A 20976-nucleotide genomic window follows, 5' to 3' on the forward strand; every position below is an offset into this window, starting at 1 on the left:
AATGTTTTCATTATAAGTTTGATCATTCCCACAGCAGTCAGCAGGAGGTTTGGGGTACTGGTGTCAGGAGCATAAGACTGGTTCTTGTAAGGCATCACCACCCTCAGCTTCCACCATGCTAAGTCAGCTCACCTAAAACAACATGTCCTAAAGTAGATTTTATTTCTTAAAATATCAGTTGACAGACAAGTGCTAACAGCTAAAACTCAGACTACCTTCTTTATTAAAAATAACACAGCCCCGCCTCTTCAGATTAACTTTCACCCCCTCTTCTCCAGCTCATCTCCAGGACCCTCTGTTATATTCCAGTGCCACCCGACCCTGACATCAGTGGCTGGGCGACATCCAGGCTTCATCATCGTACAGCTGGTTTCAAAACCACAAGGTAAATTAGCATTTATCCATAGAGATACCCAGCAATCATTACCATACTATATTCAGCTCTCTCCTTAGATTGGCAAGTACTGCTCAGTATAAAGAGTTGGGTTGTTTTCTTTTTTTTTTTTAAAAAAAACAACATTCTTAAACTACAGCCAATACAGACAGCTTCCTTATATTCCCAAATTAGTTGCATAATGCTGCTGCCCTTTTGTAAAGATAGATCACACTGGCACTTCAGAAATGGCTGCAGTTTCCAAGTGATGACAGAATTTCACATCCCCGCCCTATTCCCACTGAGTGCCAGGATCCTTTCCAATGCCTGCAGCAATGCTTTGAAGTAGGTGCAAATGCAGCAAATGCAAAAGATTAAAGGATTCTGGAGTTCATGGATAGAGGTGCAGAGCTCACTATCACCAGAAAGATTCAGCTAAACATTTTAAATTTTTATTTAAAGAATTTCATCATGAGTTACACTATAGAACTTTTCCTCAGGATATATTTTACATAACTGTCTATGCTGCTTGTGACTAAATCCTTAGATGCATAGAAATGGACGCACATTCAGCCTTCCACCATCGTTCTCCAAGACAGTGCAGATCTCACACACAGATAACAGCATACCAAGAGCTGAAAGGTTAAAAAATGTTCAAAATAGACAGCAATATTACCTCAACATTTTCTTTTTTAAGCAGCTTTCACACAGAATGTTTAAAGGAGAAGTTTCACATTTAAAACATCCTCCTACAGGGGGAAGCTGCAATATTTCTGACAGACATTTTAATTTTTGTTAGGCGTTTCACTTACTCAGTATTCTGTCAGTTTAGGAACTAGGAATCAGGGCTTTCAAAAATCAGCTAATGACACGAGTTTCAGTCACTGGCCCTCCAAAGGTGGCTTACCAAGCATTATTTCTTTTAAGGCAAGGGGAGAGGAAGAGTGGGGTTTATGATGATTTTTTTTTTTTTTTTTTTTTAAATCAATCCTTCAAATCACAACTGTTAACCAAGTCAAAAGCTGAATACTCAGGTAACAAAGGTTTCCACCTCACTCACTGTTGCTGAATGTCCTGGAGTGTACCAGTAGCAAAAACTGCATCCCCACAGGGTAACACAAAATCTGCTCTCTAAGACATTTTGACATCAGCTTCCAGAAGATGCAGTGAAACACAGGGTCCTGCAAATTTAGGTGCAATTCAAAGCAGTAAGCTATAAAAGACTCCCTAAAACTTTCAGATGGGTATACAAACAGTTGAAAATAATCACCTACACTGATACTTAATTTCTGTTGTCATTTAGAGATAAGTATGACAGATTTGGAAACAGAACTCTTCTTAGATTAAAGGCCATAAATAGAGCAGAGAAGCAGAAGCATCTTCTGTTTCTCTGCTATTTCTTTCAACTCTGGGTCTGCCTGCCCCAACCTCATCCTCAAACTTGAACTCCAGCCTCTTCCTTTCCCTGATGGCATATCTCACCTTCCCCAATCAGGACCTCAACACCATATCCCTTTTCCTCCAGTTCTAATTCTCCCAGCCCACCACAGTCTTTCACTTCCTGCCCATACATGCCCATCCTTACCCTCTTCCCTGACTGGGCAGATAGCAGCAGTGCCTGAGGTGATGCAGAGCAAACAGCAGCAGTGTCTTCAGCAGCAGCATGTCAGAAGTATCCTGCAACAGTCGAGCCACCAAAGCTGCAGCAAGATGCTTTCACATTTACTGAGCTATGGGATCTGCAGTTCCCATGAACCTGCATGGAAGGCATGTGAAAAGTGCTGGAACTCTCCCCCTTAAAGCTGACCAAAATAAACACTAGTCAGACTCCTGTTACTGATGGCACTTCATTTTAGAATCGGCACAAATTGTCTAAATACATTTAATGAAGGTTGAGTGTAGATTTTCTCCTGAAATCAGCACTGCTGAAATGAAGCTGATGCAGATCTCAGTTTCTCTTCCTGGACCTGTGATACACTACCACCATAACAGATTTGTCCTGTTTCTAATACTTGTCTCCCTCCCCCATCCTAGACAGAAGTGCTGAAACAATTTACACATGGGCATTACCAACCTCACTGTCCTTGTATAAGATCTCTTCCCTTTTGATCTCTTTATTAAAAATTAAGAAAGAGAGGAAGACTGGGAAAAGAGGAGGAAATGAGGGAGTGTTGGTTGTATAGTTTGAACACTTAGAACTGCTGCAAGGTAGAGAACACATTAAAACTAGTAGAAATATTTGTAAAGAAAAGTTTAAAGGCCTAACACATAGACAGTACTCTGAGTTACAGTGCTTTGTGCTTAACAGAGTCAGCATGAGAGCCCTGAGGCTACAGTAAAGTTAACAAGCATGAACAACAGAATTGCCAGCACCAGGACACAGTTTATATGTACCCTGTGCACATGCTTTTTCAAATGTAACTAATTTTTTCCAAGATAAATAGGAATACTAATGAATATCTTAGCCTGTGGCACTGGGTTGGCTAGGTACCACGCACAATGAGGAAGCACAACAAAATTAAGAACTTCTAAAAATATATTAGCAGTAATAGCAATTTTTAGCTTCTTGCTGTTTTGTCTTATATTTTCAGTGAGACCTAATGAGGTCATTAGACTTACACAATGATTTAAGTTTTCTTCACTTGTGTAGAACAAGTCAGGCTTTTCTAAGAGGGTCAGTGCCAAGACCCTTGCATTTGGTCCATCTTCTTTCCAAGCTCTTCTTTCCATGATCACTTGCCCTCCCCTAACCCCTATATCGCACTAGGGTGGAACATTACCCTAAACTACTACATCCTCAGACTGCTCTGGGCTTAGGAATTAAATCTATCATTTTTCACCAATACAGTCACACCTAGAAGCCCCAAGGAGTGAAGAGCTAACACTGTTTAATCTAGTCTGCCCCCCACTCCTTCTTGACAACTCCTTTAATAACCCAAAGGTGTGAAGAGATGAAAGCAATACAGCAAAAGCCAACAACTCAAATACTAAATAACTCTATTCCCTGACTTGTGACTTCTAAGTTTCCTTGGCCGGTCCTCAAAGGGTCTTGCTGAGACCAGGAGGCCTTATCTGATGGAATTCAACATCAGTAACTTCAAAGTCATGCTCTGCAGGCATGATGGGGAAATCAATCCAACTGTGATACACAGTTATTAGATCAGCTATTGCCACTCAGAAAAGAAACCTGTGAACCCACCCGTGGAAGTGTCAGCTCACTGTTCATCAACAAAGGAAAAAATGAGTCAGAAGAACAGTCCAAGGAGCAGAGAGTGAAATCTAACACACCTTGGTGTGTGTGCCACTACAAACTTGCATGGTGGCATCCAAGTTTTGTATCACTTTTTCAAACTGTATTCAGCTTTGCTTCTAATCCCAAAAAACCACTGGAGACAAGAAAATTCTAGAAGAGAAAGGCAATTATAGATAGAAAATATCATCAACACTGAAAGAGGCTAGAACTATGATATTCTTTCAGACTGGGGAGAAAAGGTGATTTAGATAGGAATAAAGTATCACAACACAGTTTTGGAGTTTAAAACACGTCTCAGTGCTAGAACACTTCTTCAAAGGACAACAATTTAGATCCAGACTGCTATGGGCCAACCCCTCAGAGTCCCCAGCCAAAAGGTCATTTGAAGTGGCACATAGCAGCAGAGAAGAGACTTGTACAGTATTTTCACCACCTCAGCCAGAGGACAGGACCAACCCAAGGCTGATTCAGTGTTCCTACCAGATGGTGTGTGCCAAGAGGCTCCCACAGAGTACTGGCTAGAAGCTAAAGCTGCCCCCAAGATAACCTGCAATCCGAAATCGGAGGCTGTGCAAAGATGCCACCTGCTCCCCCTTGCAGGGTAAGCAAGCCTCTGGATGGGAGCCAGTCCCAGGGGCATCGAACTCTGCTGCTTGTTCACACCTACATCCATAAGGGATTGAATGTGTTTTTTCCCAGTGCAGAATTTTTATTCCAGAAAACATAGGGCTGTTGGGTATTTTCTCACTCCCCCTTCTGTGGATGCCATGTAGCCTGAAGAGACTAAAAATCCATGCCTTCTTAAAAAACTCTTTTTTAATGAATTTAACTCCTTCCACTGCCTTAGGCAGCAGATTCAAACCAAGATGAACATGTGTTTTCATACTTTGAAGCAAGTCTCATCAAGACCAGGCTTACAAATATAGTCCAGAAGTAACACAATCAATATTTCCCTATAGTATAGCCTAACCCATTGTAGAAGGCTTTTCCTATAAGTTGACTCAAAGAGCCTCCTCATTCTTTGAAATGTAAAACCAAGAATTTCTGCCAGAAACTGTTCAACATTTTTCACCAAACAGGAAACTTGGCCTCCTGAAGCCACAAGATCCTGATACAAGCAGCTGTGCTCTCCTCTGCACAGCTCTGGTACAGCACCAAACCCCCCATTTGACTCCAGCACTTTTCTGTGTGACTGTCTTTGGGCACGGTGAACAGAGCCTTTCTTTGTATCACAAAATTATAGACAGACACCAAAGCCTGTGCCCACTGGTGTAAGAGCAGTGACCACTACAGAAGCACACACCCCACCAAAACCAAACTGATGCTGAACTGAACACTCTGCTCTGCTATAAAGAAAGAGCAGAGTGTGTGAGCATGGCAATTGTTATCTGAGATCTGGTTCATGGGAGAATCAGCTCTAAGACTCAGAATATTGTAGCATACCAGTCTGAAGATACCTTAGCAATTTGAAAAAATACTCTCTTCTGAATGTCTGGCATTCCTAATTATTGCTGTAGCAAATTTGTCTTGTCTTTTTTCATATTATTTTATTACTTTGATAAAGTGTATTCTTGTATTTGAAAATAGTGATGTGTAGCTTTTTATTATTCACTTTTAAATGACATTTTTTGGAGATTTACCTGGTGATTAGTGCCAAGAAAAATAATTTTTCTCAGCTATTTTCCTACAGTTGAGTGGTATCTCTTCTCTCTGGGTACTTTATGAGCTCAGAAGATCTTTATTGCTGTCTCAGAAGGTCTGGAAAGCAAAGATTAAATTTCGCTAAGGTCTAATCAGATTTTCATAAAGTTGAGCCAGAAAATGAGGTTTCTTCTGTCTCCATTTTTGACTGGTTTGCTCTTTATTCTTTTAAATTGCATCTCTGACTTCCCTGCTCTGGTGATCACGCACTGGAGTCACAGCATTGCCTCCTCAAGGGAGAGAGAAGCTGCAGAGAGGGCTGCTGAGGAGCTCAGTGCAATGGCAGATTTCTCCTGCTCTCCTGGAATTTTTGTGGCACCTTTCCACATCTCAACTGGAAGAGCAGTGGATGTGAACTCTTGGCTGCTGTTGCTGAGTTTCTTGGTATAATTACGGTGATGCCCTGCAAGCATCTCTAAAGAAAACCGGTGTCACAGCAGAAAGGGGAAGTGAGCAGACCTGTGTAGGATCCTCACCCCAAGCACAGGCAGGTGCACTGCTGGGGAGTTTCTGGAGCCCTGCACCATGCCATGCAGCTTCTCTGGGCTCAGCACTTGCAGCAGCACGAGGTCTGTGCTCTGGGAGAGTTCAGAGGGTGAGTCCAAAGCGCGAGACTTCACAGCACCAGTCAGAACCTGCTGCTCTCCAGCTGGCACTTACCTGGCTGCGTAGGGAACTAATTTGTTGATTGCCCACTAGAAATGCTTTACATTTTTCAGTTTTCTTCAGTCTACTCTTTGGAACTGAGATAACAGATAAGAAGTGTGAGGTGCTGCTTTTCTGGTATCCATGGCACAACTCCTACCTCCTTCAACAGAGCGAACTAAGTTCTCTCTCTTCCCTGTCCTTCTTTTCCACTTGCTTTTCTTGGGTTTCTCTCCTGCTTTCTGCTGAAGGATTTCTCCAATGCAGGCAGAAAAGCGGTGGTCGTGTGTATTTTCTCAGGGTATTTATTAGGTGCAACAGTGATGAATGAAATGGTCATGGGAACCAAATATGTAATAAATAAATTCCATTACACTTTTGACCAGCTGTTTAGTTGCATGGGATTTTGGGTGGATGGATAACAGGGATATGCAACAGGAGCAGTGGGTGGAGGTGGGAGAAGAAACCAATATTTTTTTTCAAGGGCTTTTCTTGCCCTGCTGATTTATGGAAAAGCAAATCAATAGAATAACATTGTCACTAAACCTGCAAACATTGTTAAAGACAATCATATCTAACCATAAAGAGGAAGAATTTAAAGATATATCTTGTATGCTGAGGCCAAAAGTCCACCTGTATGCTACGTGCTAGTGCTCGGTACTTCATTATTTGGCCCCTTGATGCATGAGGGCCAAATTGTCTTTACAGATTGTACCCATTTAAGCTTGAGAACTATTAGTTTTTCTGGGATGAACCCTCATATCTGTGCACTCATGTGACAAGTGTGTCACCCAGCAGGCTGCTTGTGATCGCTGTCCTGTGCAGGAGAGCTGTGTGATGTCCCACAGCAGGCAGGCAGCACTGCAGGGGCACAGCTGCTGTGATGTGATATCCCATGAGCTCCTACCATCCCTGCTGCTCTCCGCTGAGTGCGTCCCTGCGAGCAGCTTGCATGGGGAACTGACCTGCATCTTCGTGTTTGTTTCCACCCTCATTCTTCAACCACTGTAGAATTAAAATGATGAACAAATCCAGCCTGGCAAACTTGGCAGATTCTCACTTTATTCATGAAGGCAGATCTAATGTTCCCTGACAAATTGTTCCAGAGAAACTGTCTTGTAAAATACAGGATCTGCCAGTTCCTTCATACCAAACCATATTTCTATTAGGACACAGTGTTAATGGTTCGTTGGAAAGTACAATGCTTGGTGCAGAGTGAATCTGAAATCATTTAGCATACTTGATTGTTAACTGAGATAACTATCCTGTGAGTGCATCGGCTGCCATCTGTCCATTTACTTGACAGCCTTGGAGGGGGGATAATCTCGAGAGCTGGCACCAGTCCAGTTTGCCGCAGGTCTGCTTTCTAGTGTTTTTGTAGCAGATGTTGTGCCACATGCCCAAAGCTGCTGCCTGTAAGCTGCTGTGTGCTCAAATTTTTAATTTTGGGGGGTGTCTGACTGTCTTTGACACAAGATTTGCATTTATCTTAGCAGCCCCTTATGGGGCTGCCTTTGTTATAAATGATAATCTGATGAAAGAACCAGGGCCAAAACCTCTAGGCCTCTGTCACAGGATTTCTGATGGCTTCAGTGGACACTGGATTGGACCCTGACTTGCTGGTTGCTAATGTATTTTCTATCCTTTTAATGATGTGCATTTGGAATATGGCACTTATGAAACAGTATGGAACTAGGGAGCCCCCAAGTTTGCACTGTGCTTTAAGGAATTCAATAGTCCTTGCTTATCTAAGATGCTCCAAAGCTGTTTATATACATAGATCCTTGCCTGTTATGCACAGGGAAACTAGAAATTACACCCAATTTTCCCTCCTCTGTTATCTTCCACAGATAACATTATTCCACTGAAGGCCAGTTGATCCTAAATTAATGTAAATCAGCCAAGGTAAGGTGAAGCTCTAGGAAGTGCTGCGTTTTCCAGTTGTGTGATTAAAATGCTTTGCTCCTCCTGTGCAGCTTGGTGGTTGTCAGCAGAGTGGCAGGAGGGAATTATCATCTTGCTGCAGCAACCCCTGCTGCTGCTGATAGGGAAGATTTCTTCTTTTCTCCTTCCCTGCTTTTCATTAAGAAAAAGCAAAAGGGGAAAAAAAGTCAATTAGGCAATGCAAGATGATGGATCTCTGTGCATTTGCTACATGTCATCTGTTTCAAGAGGTTTGCTATATGAAACTGATAACTGCTGGGCTGTCCACAGTGTCTGTCTTCCATCCTGGTCTATATTTCCACTTGATCACTTTGTTTCAGACAGCCTGGATGAGTTCTTGGAGGATGAAAAATGGTTTGACTGTGTCAGTTTAGCTCTACAGCAACTGCCCATAGATTTGCTTCTGACTGTGTGTGTAAATAAAATATAGTACAAGGGGTGACCCATTTTGTGTGTTAGGCACGGGAAACTTTCCAATCTCAGTAATTAATTTACCACCTTTAAGAGGAAATCTTGTAGGTTGTTTTTTCAGCGTGTGGCTTAATTTGCCTTTGTACAGTGTCTGTGCTTCTTTGAGCTGACAATGTTTGGGTCAGAGTCTGCCTTTGAAAACGTTAAAGGTGTACAAAGTAAAAAAATGTGATTACAACACTCAATCTTCTTAATTAGTTTCTATTGTTCATTCTGTTAAATGCCATTTGCCTGTCAGGGAAATGCATCCCATGTGCAGGGAACACTGCTGGAGTGCTGTGGAAGTGATAGGTTTTGAATATCTTGAGTTTTGGGAAAGGCCTTCATAATATCTCTAACTAGAACACTGACTAGGTAGTTAATCATAATCTAGGATCTCAGGCTGAGAAATGCTCCTGGTTCATGCTGTGTGTGCAGACATCTGTTACTCAGCAACAACTGTCACTCTCTTTCCAGATGAGTTATTAACAAATGTTAAAAAGAGAGGTATACGGTAAAAGTTTAATGCCTATGAAATGCCCTGTGAGGCTGCAAGTGCCTTAGCATATGGAATATAATTCTGAGTAATAAAGAAATGAGCATTCCAGGGTATTTATGATGATTGAAAAAAAAAAAGAAAAATACTGCTGCCATGTAAAAATGAATCAAAGAATTCAATTTACTGTTCCAACAATGCATGCTTTACAAACATACATGCTATAGTTTATGGAGGCATTTAGCTGAACAAGGCAACAAATGTTTTCTGGGAAGCAATATGAGGCAATGTATTTGTCTACAGCTGAAAATGTGTAGTTGCTTTCCTAAGGATTGGGAGTAATCTTGCTAAAGCAGAACAAGAAACTTTTACAATATCAAGATGCCAGTAGAGAGTGGACAGAAAAACTTCATTTAAGTAAGGTGAAGATATGACATTTATTGATCTCATAAGATAAAATACTTCACTTTTCTGCAACTACCAGCATAAGAATAGAGTTAGAACAAGCTGTAGCTATCACAAGTATTTTATTTCCTACACAATGCATAGTTTAAGTTACATAAAAAGAAGTATCTGCAGTATTTCTTTAAAATATAAACATTAAATTCTATAGTATTTGCATCAGGACAGCTTCTCCTGCTCTTACCTGTTAAATCCAGAGACAGATGTTGGCAGTTCTGGTGTGCAAATGCTTGTGCCAGTGCTCCAGGATGCAGCACCTCTCTTTGTGCTGGGTGTGCCTTGGGGTAGATAATGAATGAGACATGATTAATCACGGTACAAGTAGTTTGGAAGACGGGCAATAAAAACAAAGAACTTGAAAGTTTTTTTAAATAAAGCTCTATGTAGAAGCCTTACTTTATCTTCTATCCATCCTCCTCATCCTAAAGTCAGGCACTCTAACTCGTCTTTTCTCCATTGCTTAGCAACACTCATGGGTGAACTTACTTAAAGCAGAGCTTTGTTCCCAGATGTGATTTCAGTAATATTTGCAGGCTTAACAGTTTTGAGATGTGAAAATCAGCCCCCTTTCTCCCCACCACCATTAGCCTACCTCACTAAATAATTTTTCTTGTTCTCTCCTGCACCCCAGGAATGTTCAGTTTTTGTCTCTACTGTTTTGATCTAACCAAGAGAGTTGTGGAAAGAGGGGGGAGGTTCAAACAAAGCTCTAATTGTGGAGGATGCACATACAATGTGCACAGCAAAGCTGCGTGTTGGGAATAGAATTGGAGTGTAAATGCAGAATGGGTCAAGGAAAGAACTGTTATTTCTCTCAACTCAATTTGATTTTTTTTTGAAGTTGAGATTGAATAAATGGCATTTTTCATCCCAGCATTTATGTGCTGAATTGGTATGGCCAACTGCATATTACAATACAGCCTTGAACAATCATTTTAAGTAGGGAGAAGCTACAGTAGCTAATTGCTTCCTACACAGTTTTTCTAATTTTGGCAATACAGTGACATATCAGCACTTCCTAGAAATATTGTTTGCCAGGCTAATCTGCATCTGTATTTAGTCCTGTTTCTAGAGGATGATCTGGTTTATCCAATCTGTTTCCTCTTGTTTTCCCTGGCTGCTTTTCTGTAGTTCGCTCTACTTTGAGTTATGGGTGGGTTTTGTGTGTGTGTTTTCTTCTGCAAGCCAGAAGATGTTAATGCATGTCTCTTTGATCTTGGAGACAGGCTAGATCACTCACCAAGGAGACTTGTGTAGAAATGCAAACATTTCCATTGAAGTCTCTCTCGATTTATGTGCAGAACACCATGTTTATATGTAAAAGCTGGTGGTAAGTCTTCAAGAGTTCTATTGCTTCAACAGTGCCATCACCACCTTGCTGATATTCCATTGAAAAGTTCCTGTGTTTTGAAATGGAATACTTCCCAGGCATGGAAAACCTTGGAGCTTTTGCCAGGAAGAATGATCTAATGTAAAGTCTTTTATGTTTAGGCCTCCCTCATGGATTTTGAGGTTGAAATTCCAGCTGAATTACCAGCCTTATGAAATCAGTAATTTTGGAGGGGCTGTTGAGCAGAGGGAATGATGTGCACACTCATGTGCTCCCTCAGCTCTAAGACAGTTAATGAAATAAGCCACTTTAAAAAAAGCATATAAATGCAGTGGCAAATCCTCTAGCATTTTTTTAGGATAGTCACAAAGCAGATTCTGAAAAAAGGCTTCAGAATCTTTCTTTGACTTTGAGAATTGTAATTTATCTGTAATCTGCTTCAATTTATTTGGATATAAATCAAAGGAAATTCTGAATTACTGTATATTCTCTGGGTCTTGTGTCACAGAGCTTTGCTGTAGGATACTGTCCTTTCAACAGGAGGATGAATTCATAAAGGCCTGTGCATCCCTATGTGAAGTTATTTATAAAATAAGAGGATGCCTGAAAGCATTTATGACAAGGGTACTGAAGGACTTTGTGATTCTTTACTCTGTCTCCTGTGTGCTAACTAGGGTGTTCCTACTGCTGCACCTTGTTTCTCCATGGCAAGTGTGCTGTTCCCTTCCTAATCTTTCATGGTAGCTGCGTGTTTGTTTTATTTAAGTGTTGGTTGTTATGAGGAAAAGCCAAACAAAAAAAGGAAAAGAAACAGGATGAGAAGGTGAGTTGATTCTTTCCTCCGAGAAAAGCAAGAAAGCAAGTCAGCTTTGTATCATTCTTAACACGTCAAATTGATACAAATACACACTTTGATCCATATGTTAATTGTTTAAATGTGTATCTAGGAGTTGTTCCAGATTCTGTGAGGTTCCTCAGATGTGTTCTCCCTGTTACCACAGGTGGGGGTTCAAACACTTGCCAGGTGTTGTATTTGCACAGCATGTCTGCAATGGGGGTACCCTGGCAGTTCCAGTCTCTTTCCCTATGTTTGCTTTCATCCCCAAGTTTTTCTGTTGCTGACAGAATATTCATTTTCTCAATGCAGTTCTCTGTATTGCATCCTTAAGGCAAGGTGTCCTTTGAAAACACACAAGGATGTGTTTTCAAACAGCATGATTAAACAGCAGGCCTGTTTCTTGGTGGAATATGAGATGAATGTGACTATTACTAGTGAAAATGCTCACTTCCTCAGAAGCTGCAGAAAAATGCATAGTCCTGGCAGGTCCATGTGCTGTACTTGAGTATTGAGGCATTTTGATGCACTGCAAAACTGAGTTGAGTTCTCCTAGCTTTTTGTCTTGGAGTATGTAGTTAGAAGACAGAGCCTCTGAATGAAGAAATTAATGCTTTTTTTTTTTTTAAATACAGTATAATTGTATCACATTTCCTGATCACTGAATGTGCACTTGGACAGCAGAATGTCTGAATCTTTCTCTCCTTTCATCCCTTTAAGTGAATGCTGCTTTTTCAAGAGTTAATTGAAGACTGAAGATACCACTTGCTGTGGTGTACTGTTGTCCGAATTTGGTTTAACAATGATGGATAAGTAAAATAATTGCTCTGTGTTGTTCTTATACTCTTTTGGCAGAAGTGATTTTCAAAGGGAGGTGTTAAACAGTCATTGGATGCTAGTGTCCTCTAATCTACCCAAACTGCTGTAGGAGTTACAATGTTTGTATATGAAACCTCACAAACCAAAGGGACCTGTTGATTTCTTGGGTGCTGTCACAGCTGCTGATGCTTTGAAAGTGAAAATCACAGTTAATAAAAATAATAGATATAAAATTTTTTTTGTTAGGTACGGATCTAATTTTTAGCCAGAATACATTAGGAATTGCACAGCTGGGCTGATGTGAACACTTTTACAAATATATACCCAGCCATCAATTGTTACTTGCTTGACAGCAGATAAGGGGTTTGGGATGCTGTTGGAACCAGTTCTCCCTTGTCACCGCCCAGTGTGACACCAGAAGTTCACCAGAAGCTGCCTTGCACCGTTAGGTAGGATGAGGCACAGTGGTGGTGATGAGGGTGAAGATAAAACACTTAATTTATGCTCTTCATGTTCAAAGCACTTTAAAGAAAATATCAAATTAATCTGTACCACAGCCTGATTAAATATTCCAAGTGGTTCTCCAGCTTGGTTGCTGTCATTATCAGCACTGTGCAGGTGATGGGATACTCTGCCTTTACTCTTTAAATTCCTGCTGCACTTTGTCAAGATCCTGCTGACTTTGCCATTCTGGCAGAAACTCTGAAAAACACAGCTTTTATTTGGAATAAAATTAAATGCTTGACTTTGAGCTTGTGTGAAAAAAGGTGTGGAAAAGCAGGGTTGGAAAAGTAAATGGAGAAACTTGAGTACTGTTGTCTGAGTGAAACCTTGAGGATTGCAGTGGAATATCCCTTTTGTTCTCTGTGCTAAGGGCCTGGACTAAGTTAATGATAATTTTGAACCAAGATTATTCATCTTTTTGGGGAAGGATCCTAAACACCTGGATTGTAAACTATGATTGTTATACCAGACATTTCCAAAATGTGTGTGTTCCATCATCTTACCCCTGCTCCCTAATTTTTTTTTTTTTTTTGGTATGAAAAATTATTCTGTGAATTTGCAAATTGGTTGGAAAAATCAAAGACATAGTTTTGGTTTGTTTGGTTTAGGTTTTTTTTCCTCCAGAGAAGGTATTATTAATCTGGAACATTTTGCTGCGTGTGGAGCTGTCACGTTGTTAACTTTCCAACTCTCTGACCCTCATGACTTCAGTAGGTTTCATATCTTGCCTTATCTCTGTTGTTGGACTTTATGGGAGAAAGTGTGTCATGTTTGTGTTCAGCTGAGGACAGAGGGTGGACTTGGACTGAGCAAAGCCTTTAAATGTTGCTCAGTTATAAACAGTGTGTAATAACTGCAAAGCAGAATTGCTCTTAGACATCAGCCTTGGTGCTGCACACAGAAAATCTCCTGGATGACATCGAAAGGGGAAATGTCACCTTACTTTTGCAGGCAGTTACAGGTAAAGTTAGGCAAGGACACCGATCCTTTGTTTTAAAACTGAAGGACCGCTAGGTGCGACACGTGAAATCCTTCAGTAAGTTGCTCCTCTGATTAACCGCTGCGAAAACTTCAAAATCCTCTCTTACTGGAGCTTTTGCGTGTTGTTTAGACACCCCTGCTTAGGCGGCTGTGTGGTTTCCCGTCGGAAGCAGCTCCGTTCGGGGCCGGGCTCCGGGCAGCGGGGATGCGCTGGGATGCGCTGGGATGCGCTGGTGCGGCCCTCCTGTGGCTCGCTCGGTGCGCGCAGCTTCCCGGCATCGGGCTGCCACCGCCGCGGCTCCCGGGCCACAGTCCTGCCGGCATCCCACACACCCCCTAGCGCTCTAGAGCACCTCGTTGTGAGGGTATTGCAGCATCTTGATCGCTTCACTGTTAGGAAGATAGCGCAGATAAATTTTGCATCTTTGTGCGTACTTTGTTGGTGCTTCTGTTGCACTTCACCTACGCCTTGTAGCTCTAAGGAGGCAGGGAGATGGAAGTGACACTGAAAATACGACCAACAACTTGGATTCTGATCCTACAAGTTCTTAGGAATGTGCCAAACTTTATTTGCAAACAGTTGCATTTATCCTATTCGGCAAAGTAGATTTCGGGTGTAAGAGTTCTTAAAAATTGGGGCTTGAAGGGATGTTGTTCTGCTGTAATAGATGGTTTTGTCAGTTTTCAGTGGGAACAAGAGTGTAACTTATACAGCTGAGAGGTGTTTTTTCCTAAAATGGTTGTTTTAGTAAGGACATATTTTCTCATCAATTTTTAAGCTAAACTCCCCATAGAAATCAAAGAAGTGTTCAGCTGAAAAATCGATTGTACGGTCTGAACCATAGTTACTGCCTGTCAAATGAGACTGAGCTGTTCTCTTTGTAATACGGCCTCCATCACCCCCTTTCTCTTTATTATTTTTTATTTTTCATATTAAAGCCTGTGAATCTCTTTGGAGCATGCATTGAGGTAAGTCATCTGATGGCTGAAACTGCTTCATTTCCTTTGGCTGTGGAGGATAAGTTAGCTCCTTGTGAAGCTTTACCTCCTGCAGACATCAGAATAGGATGTGAAATATTTAACATTTTAATTGTGTGAGGCTTCATTGAAAACCTTATTTTCCTTGCTATGTGTCACTTAGAGAGGCAGTGCTGAACTAGTGCTGGAAATGGGAGCCCTGACAGACAAGGGAGTATATGGTGCTTGTTTAACAAAGAACAGCATGCAGACTCCATAATGCTTAAGGCAATATAATTCCATTTTCTTCTGTAGATTCTGTTTCATTGCTTTAGTGTTTGCAACACATGAAATTTTAGTATTCAAGAAAAAAATTCGAAGCCTGCCTAGTGCAGTGTCATGTGCAGAATAACTTAGGTTTTGCATAATAGATGTTTATTTTTTTAACATAAATGTGATGTACAAAGCATACAGAACTCTTAAACCCCACTGAAACCCCTTCAGTTTTTTGTGTCTCATGTTATCACCATTTATTTAAAAAAAAAAGTATGTTTTCAAGGGTTTGATTTTTTTAAAAAAATTTCTAATCTTGAAAAAAATTATCTGTTCACACAAAATCTGTTATAAGTTCAATAGCTGATGTTTTTTATGGCAGAGTGAAAAAAATTGCATCCTTCAGGCAAAATCATTCATTTTTGCTTAATCACCACATTGGGAAAATTTGACTCTTTCACATGGGTGAAAAATGACTTTTCATGGCAAATGTGCTTCTTGTACTCCACCCTGTTTTAGTCACAAAAAATTTGTTAGGAAAAGAAGATCTTTACTGTTTGTGCAAATTAAATTTTGCATTATGATATGATAAATTTTGCATTATGAGCTAATAGCTCAGATCAGGCGTCCTAAGAGCATTCACACTTATGAAAACCTGCAATAGCTTAATTATCCAAAAATGTGGATTTGTGGGGTTTTTGCCTTGTAACTTGTTCTCCATGCCAACCCTCCAGGCCTTTGAGTCCCCCAGTCTATGGCTGGGTTCTCATTCTTTGCAGGGACCATTGCATACTGCAGTTATGTGTTTTAGGTAAATAAACCCTGGTATGTTGAGTGTGAAATTAGCACATGGCTCCTCTATCCCAAATCCAAAATGTTTCTGTAACTTTCCTTTTTTTTTTGCCTGGGTCTTACACTGCAGTTTCCAGCTTCAGCAGTGATTAGAAGAAGAAATAGCAAAAATCTAAATAAGATTCCTGGTATTTCTCTCCTGGATGGAATGCTAAGAATGGGGTTGAGGCTGACAGATAGTATTTCTACGTTCACCCCAATTTCAGATTCGTGTGGTTTTGTATAAAGTTCAAATAAGGCCCTTTGTGAATTCAACTTGAAGCTCTTCTGAGAAGCAACCATCATCACTAATTCCCTTTCTTACTTTGACATGCTTATAATTCATTTTGTATCCTGTACACTTTATAAGTGCAAGCCTCTTAACTCATTCTGACTAGGTAGAAATTACAGGGTAAAAATAAACTTTACCTGTGTTCCAGCAAGAATAATGATGCAGCAATTATGAATGAGAATGTCAGCATATATCCATCACTAACGGGAGTTTTCTCCAGTGATGACCTGTGCATAGCTGTAAACTACATAAAAAAATATGTGGGGTCTACAGCTAGGGTAGAATGTGCTAGAAAATACTCAAAGATCAAAGTTGCTTTTTACAGTGTTTTGGTGACAGATTGGGCCAACTTGTTTTGCGTGGATACTTCAAAATGTTTTTACTCCTTTCCTGGGGAAGTTGAGATGTCAATAACTAAGTATGTTCCTCTCTAGTTAAATAACATAAAACATCCTTTTTTTCTGCTGTAAGTAATTTTTGAGGCTAACTAAATGTAAACTCAGTGGTGTGGGGAAAAGAACAGTTCTGTATCTGTGCAAAAACCCAGTTATGTTCCCTCTGCCTTTGGTTAAACTAAGAGGAATCAAGTAAATTGGAATCTTGAAGCAGAGCATGAGGTGGGTGTGGCAAATGCAGGTCTCTATTTAAAAGAATAGGTAAATATCCACAGGTGGGATTTTTTCTTTTTTTTTTTTTTTAAGGAAAAAGAACATTCAAAGAACACCAAGAAATGTGCTGCTATTCCCCAAAAAGGAAAGGCTTCAGGTGCAGTCCACACAGCAAAACTCTTGTCAGTGTAGCCAAAACACACCAGAATATTCTTGTTATAGACTCCTACACCGTTTATAAGAGCTCTGTTATCCCTCAGTGCACAGCTTCACCTGCCTCCCCCTGGAACTGGACATAACTTGCACAAACACTGTCACATCCATTCGTGCTGAAGGAATTAATCATCAGAGCTGTGGGCGCTTCACCTTCTGTTCATGCTCCCTTCCTCTCTGGCTGAGCAAGTGCATGGGGATGAGATGTACCCTGAGCACCAGGCAGCACCTGTGTTGTGCTCATGTGGAGTTTTATTCTCTTTGTTTATTTAAAAAAGTGGAGGGCAACTTGGGGGGAAACACTTGAAGTACTTTGAGTATTTAAAAGAAATTGTTTTGTATGAAAGAGGACATAGCAAGAAGGGTTTCTTCTCATTTCAGGCTGATGCCCACTGCTGTTGTCATGTGGTAGCTTTGTCCAAGCAAGTTCTGTGGACTGGGACTGCCAGCTCAGCTCCCCTGATATAGTTTTTGGGCTAAATAATGAAGATTTTGAACTGTATTTTTCATAATTATGAGGTTTTTTTGATCCAACCAGTAGTTTAACCAACACGAGAGGAAAGCGGTGGTTGGGCAGCAAGTGACCTTCTGTGTCTCAGTTGTTGTGGTATCAAACCTAACCAGGATGTTCAGGGATCTCCTGATGAAGATCAAGCTGACAATTTTCTTTGTAGTATTCAAGAGTTTCTCTTGCACTATTACCCAATGATTTATTTTTTCCTTCATCCTGAGAAACACATATCTTAGGAGAAAAAGAAAAGTCCCAACCCTTTTGTAGCCTTTTAAGTCCTTCTTGTGCTTTTGTGGTAAGGTAACTATGAGGGCTGTCACACTGTGTGCCAGGCTCTTACTGGAGCAAGCTTGTGCAAAGTTCTTCAAATTACCACATAGTTCCACTCATTCCTAATGTGTCAGGCTTCATGCTATGGTGAGAGTGGTAACATGAAAAGAAATCAAAGGCAAAATACTGTTTTTGAAACAAACTTTGGAATGAGAACAAAGTGCAGATTTGAGGTGTTATATTGTCCAATGTAAACCAATCCACAAGCATGCCTGAGTTCAAGAAGTGTTTGCATGACACTTTCAGGCACATGGTGGAATTTTTGGGGTGTCCTGTGCTGGGCCAGGAGTTGGACTTCGTGATCCTGATGGGTCGCTTCAAACTCAGTATATTCTAATGTCCTGGGTTGCAGTGTATTCTATTACCATCCCCATCAGCCGTTGAAATCAGGTGGGGCAGTGTTTCCTTGCCTCCTCCCCCCAGACTATCTTGCTGTTAATTGCCCATCATTGTCCTGCCGACTGACTCAGAGATAACTCCCTCCGGACCATCTTCTGTTAATGAGCCTAATCAACACTTGGCCTCATGACTCATTACCCCATTGTGAGATGCTCCACCCAGAGGGAGGAACCAAGCATCCCATCGTGGATATAATCTGGGACTCTGACCACCAGAGACAGCCCTTTCCACTGGATTTCCAGAGGGCAGGAGCTACACGGCCACCACTGGACCCCCTGAGGAAGAGCAGACTGTTTTACTACAGGATCACCGCTTCAGAGGACTGCAGCCACCATTCTACCAGACTGCTACCACCACCGTGCCTAACAGGGTGTCAGGTTGTACCTTGACTCTGTCAGTTTGACAGTGTTTTCTTTTATTTTTTTTTCCCTTTTCTTTAATTTCCATTAAATTGTTATTCTGACTTGGTGCCTCCCACTGGTTTGTTTTCAAACTAGTACATCTATGATTTCACTCTTTGGTCATCAGTAGTTCAGTAACTTACTTTCACCCTGTTCAGTGTCTGTATTTTGGTCTTGGCCTTGCAATGTTCTGGGGTTACTGCTATTTTTGTTAATCTCTTCTACCATGAAACTCTATACACTGGGGTGATCTGGGTTGAAATTTAAATTTTTTTAGTTGATAAAATATTTTTGTAGTGAAGTTGACTGATGTGATCCAGCTTGCATTTTGGTTGAGCCCTTGAGTCTAGAGTAGAGTTTGGTTTCAGCAACTGAAGGGACAAAACAAATGTTATATTCAATAGAGGCTGAAGGGCTTGGGACTTCTGAAAATTAGGCAGCTCCTTTTATTTTTACATTTCTTCTTTAGTGACTTGTCAGAGGTGCTGAAGTTTAAAAAGCATTGGTTGAAATCTTTCGTAGAAGTTATCTCTGTGTGAAAAGATCAGAAGAAGTAAGGGAAATGGGATGCAGTAATCCCCTGAATGGAGATATTATTGTTACTAATAAATAAATACATTGGCAAAGCACCTTTGAGTAGAGAGAGCTGGCAGGACTGAAATAGATGTAAAGATTAATCTTTTGCACAGTGTGGTTAGAGGTGGAATGCCTTTGGAAGCATATCAAGACAATAAAGGATTGATAATAATCCTGGAGAGAACACAGCATTTTAGAGGGAAACCCTCTTGCTGATTTGGAGCACAGGGAAGGAGAAAGAACAAGAAGAGGGAGTGAGACTCACAAGGAAAAAAAAAAAACCTGTGAGAATGAATAATATTAATCCAAAGGGTTTTAATACTTGATTTAAAAAAAAAAAAAAAACCAAACAACCAAGCCCCTTTTCTCTTGCTGCTTAGTAGTTTTCTGCTTTGTTTGAAATAGTATCTGTGGCAGCATCTTTGAGTACTATGAAAGGCTTGTGTGTAGTAACCAGCTAGCTTATGGGATTTCCAGAAGGACTGGAAGTAATCTCCCAGTGGTGGTATAAGTATCCGTGTTATATGAGGTGCCTTATCAGCTAACATGGGTGAGGAGGTTCACACTGTGTAGCCCTCAGGAACGGGCCCTCGTGCCTGCCTTGCCTTGCCTTGCCAGAACCTTTCAGAGAGTGAGCTGTGTGGCTGTGTATCAATAACTGTGCAGCATCCCTACCTTCCAGGCAAGAGATGATTTGATTTGTGATTGACACAAGTTGTTACAGTGATAACTGGAACAGGAGCTCAGAAGAGTTTATGCACACATGTATACACTTCAAACATGCAAATCAAAGAATAATTATCCTAACACTTTGGAAACAGAAGAGAGAGCTCCATATAACACATTAACGCACATGTTTCAGCAAGATGTGTAAAACATCTGCAATTATGAATGAATGGACTCGTTATTCTACCATGTGCTCACTGTGCTGTACAGAAAGTAAAAATAAATCTTTGAGACACTTCTATCATTTCCTTTTTCATCAAGAATTTACATCTGGAATCCTCATGGGATCTTTCAGAATGCCCAGCGATGTAAAATGATCTGCCTGACTAATACAACTATTACATTACACTGGTCATGGCTTTCCTATGGTTCAATTGTTGTAGCCCCTGAAACCTTAGCCACTGGAATGGGGAGATAGTGATCTCTGTCAGGGGACAGATATTAACCTTTTGTTAACCTGGATCTTTGTCTTCTAAAGAAGGTCCTTTCTTTTAAAGAAGTGAGGCTTCTGCTACCAAAGATCTCAAACTGAAGTGGTTTTGCTTTTTTTTTTTTTTTTTTTTTTTTTTTTTTTTTTTTTTTTTAGCTAGCAAATTATACGGATTTATGGTTTTGCATATTAAATACTCCTGAAAAGCATAAAGGTGTTATGTTGTTTTACAGATCTGCTACATTTTCATCTTGAAATCCTGTTTAACTTTGAGCCACATGGATAATCCTGAAATAGCTTTCTTTGCTTCCTGTCAGACACATGCTTTCATTCTGCAGAAAGCAGCAGGAGGCCTTTTTGCTTGTTTGGAATAGTGCTCATAAATATAAAATTGAACTGTACACTGGCGTTTCAGAACGAAGGATGAATGTTAATAGATCCCACACAAATTGGTCTCTGCAAGCAACAGAGTCCATAGCATGAGGTCTGCCACTGCCAGGCAAGGAACTGTGCCATGGTGTAAGGCTATTTTGGCAATGTAGATGTTTCATACAAGTGTAGTACTAAGAAGAAGTTTCCAAAGTGCTTGATGACAAATTGGTGGGTCGGTTCTTCCACAGAATGGAGGAGTTATCT

General features: G+C 40.7%; 1 long non-coding RNA gene across 2 annotated transcripts; it reads right to left on the reverse strand.

Annotated features, from left to right (window-relative positions):
- Positions 1-5358: 5358 nt before the first annotated feature.
- On the reverse strand, positions 5359-9996 carry LOC104683957. Of its 2 annotated transcripts, none has more exons than XR_002043545.3 (3): positions 9917-9996; positions 9509-9602; positions 5359-8045 (listed from the first exon to the last, which is right to left on the reverse strand). It is a non-coding gene; the product is annotated as an uncharacterized LOC104683957 (long non-coding RNA). The 2 variants fall into 2 exon arrangements; XR_750891.4 differs by lacking the exon at positions 9917-9996 and adding an exon at positions 9721-9818.
- Between the last annotated feature and the right edge of the window lie 10980 nt (positions 9997-20976).

This window comes from Corvus cornix, chromosome 10 (assembly GCF_000738735.6).
Source record: "Corvus cornix cornix isolate S_Up_H32 chromosome 10, ASM73873v5, whole genome shotgun sequence".
NCBI classification, from domain to species: domain Eukaryota; kingdom Metazoa; phylum Chordata; class Aves; order Passeriformes; family Corvidae; genus Corvus; species Corvus cornix.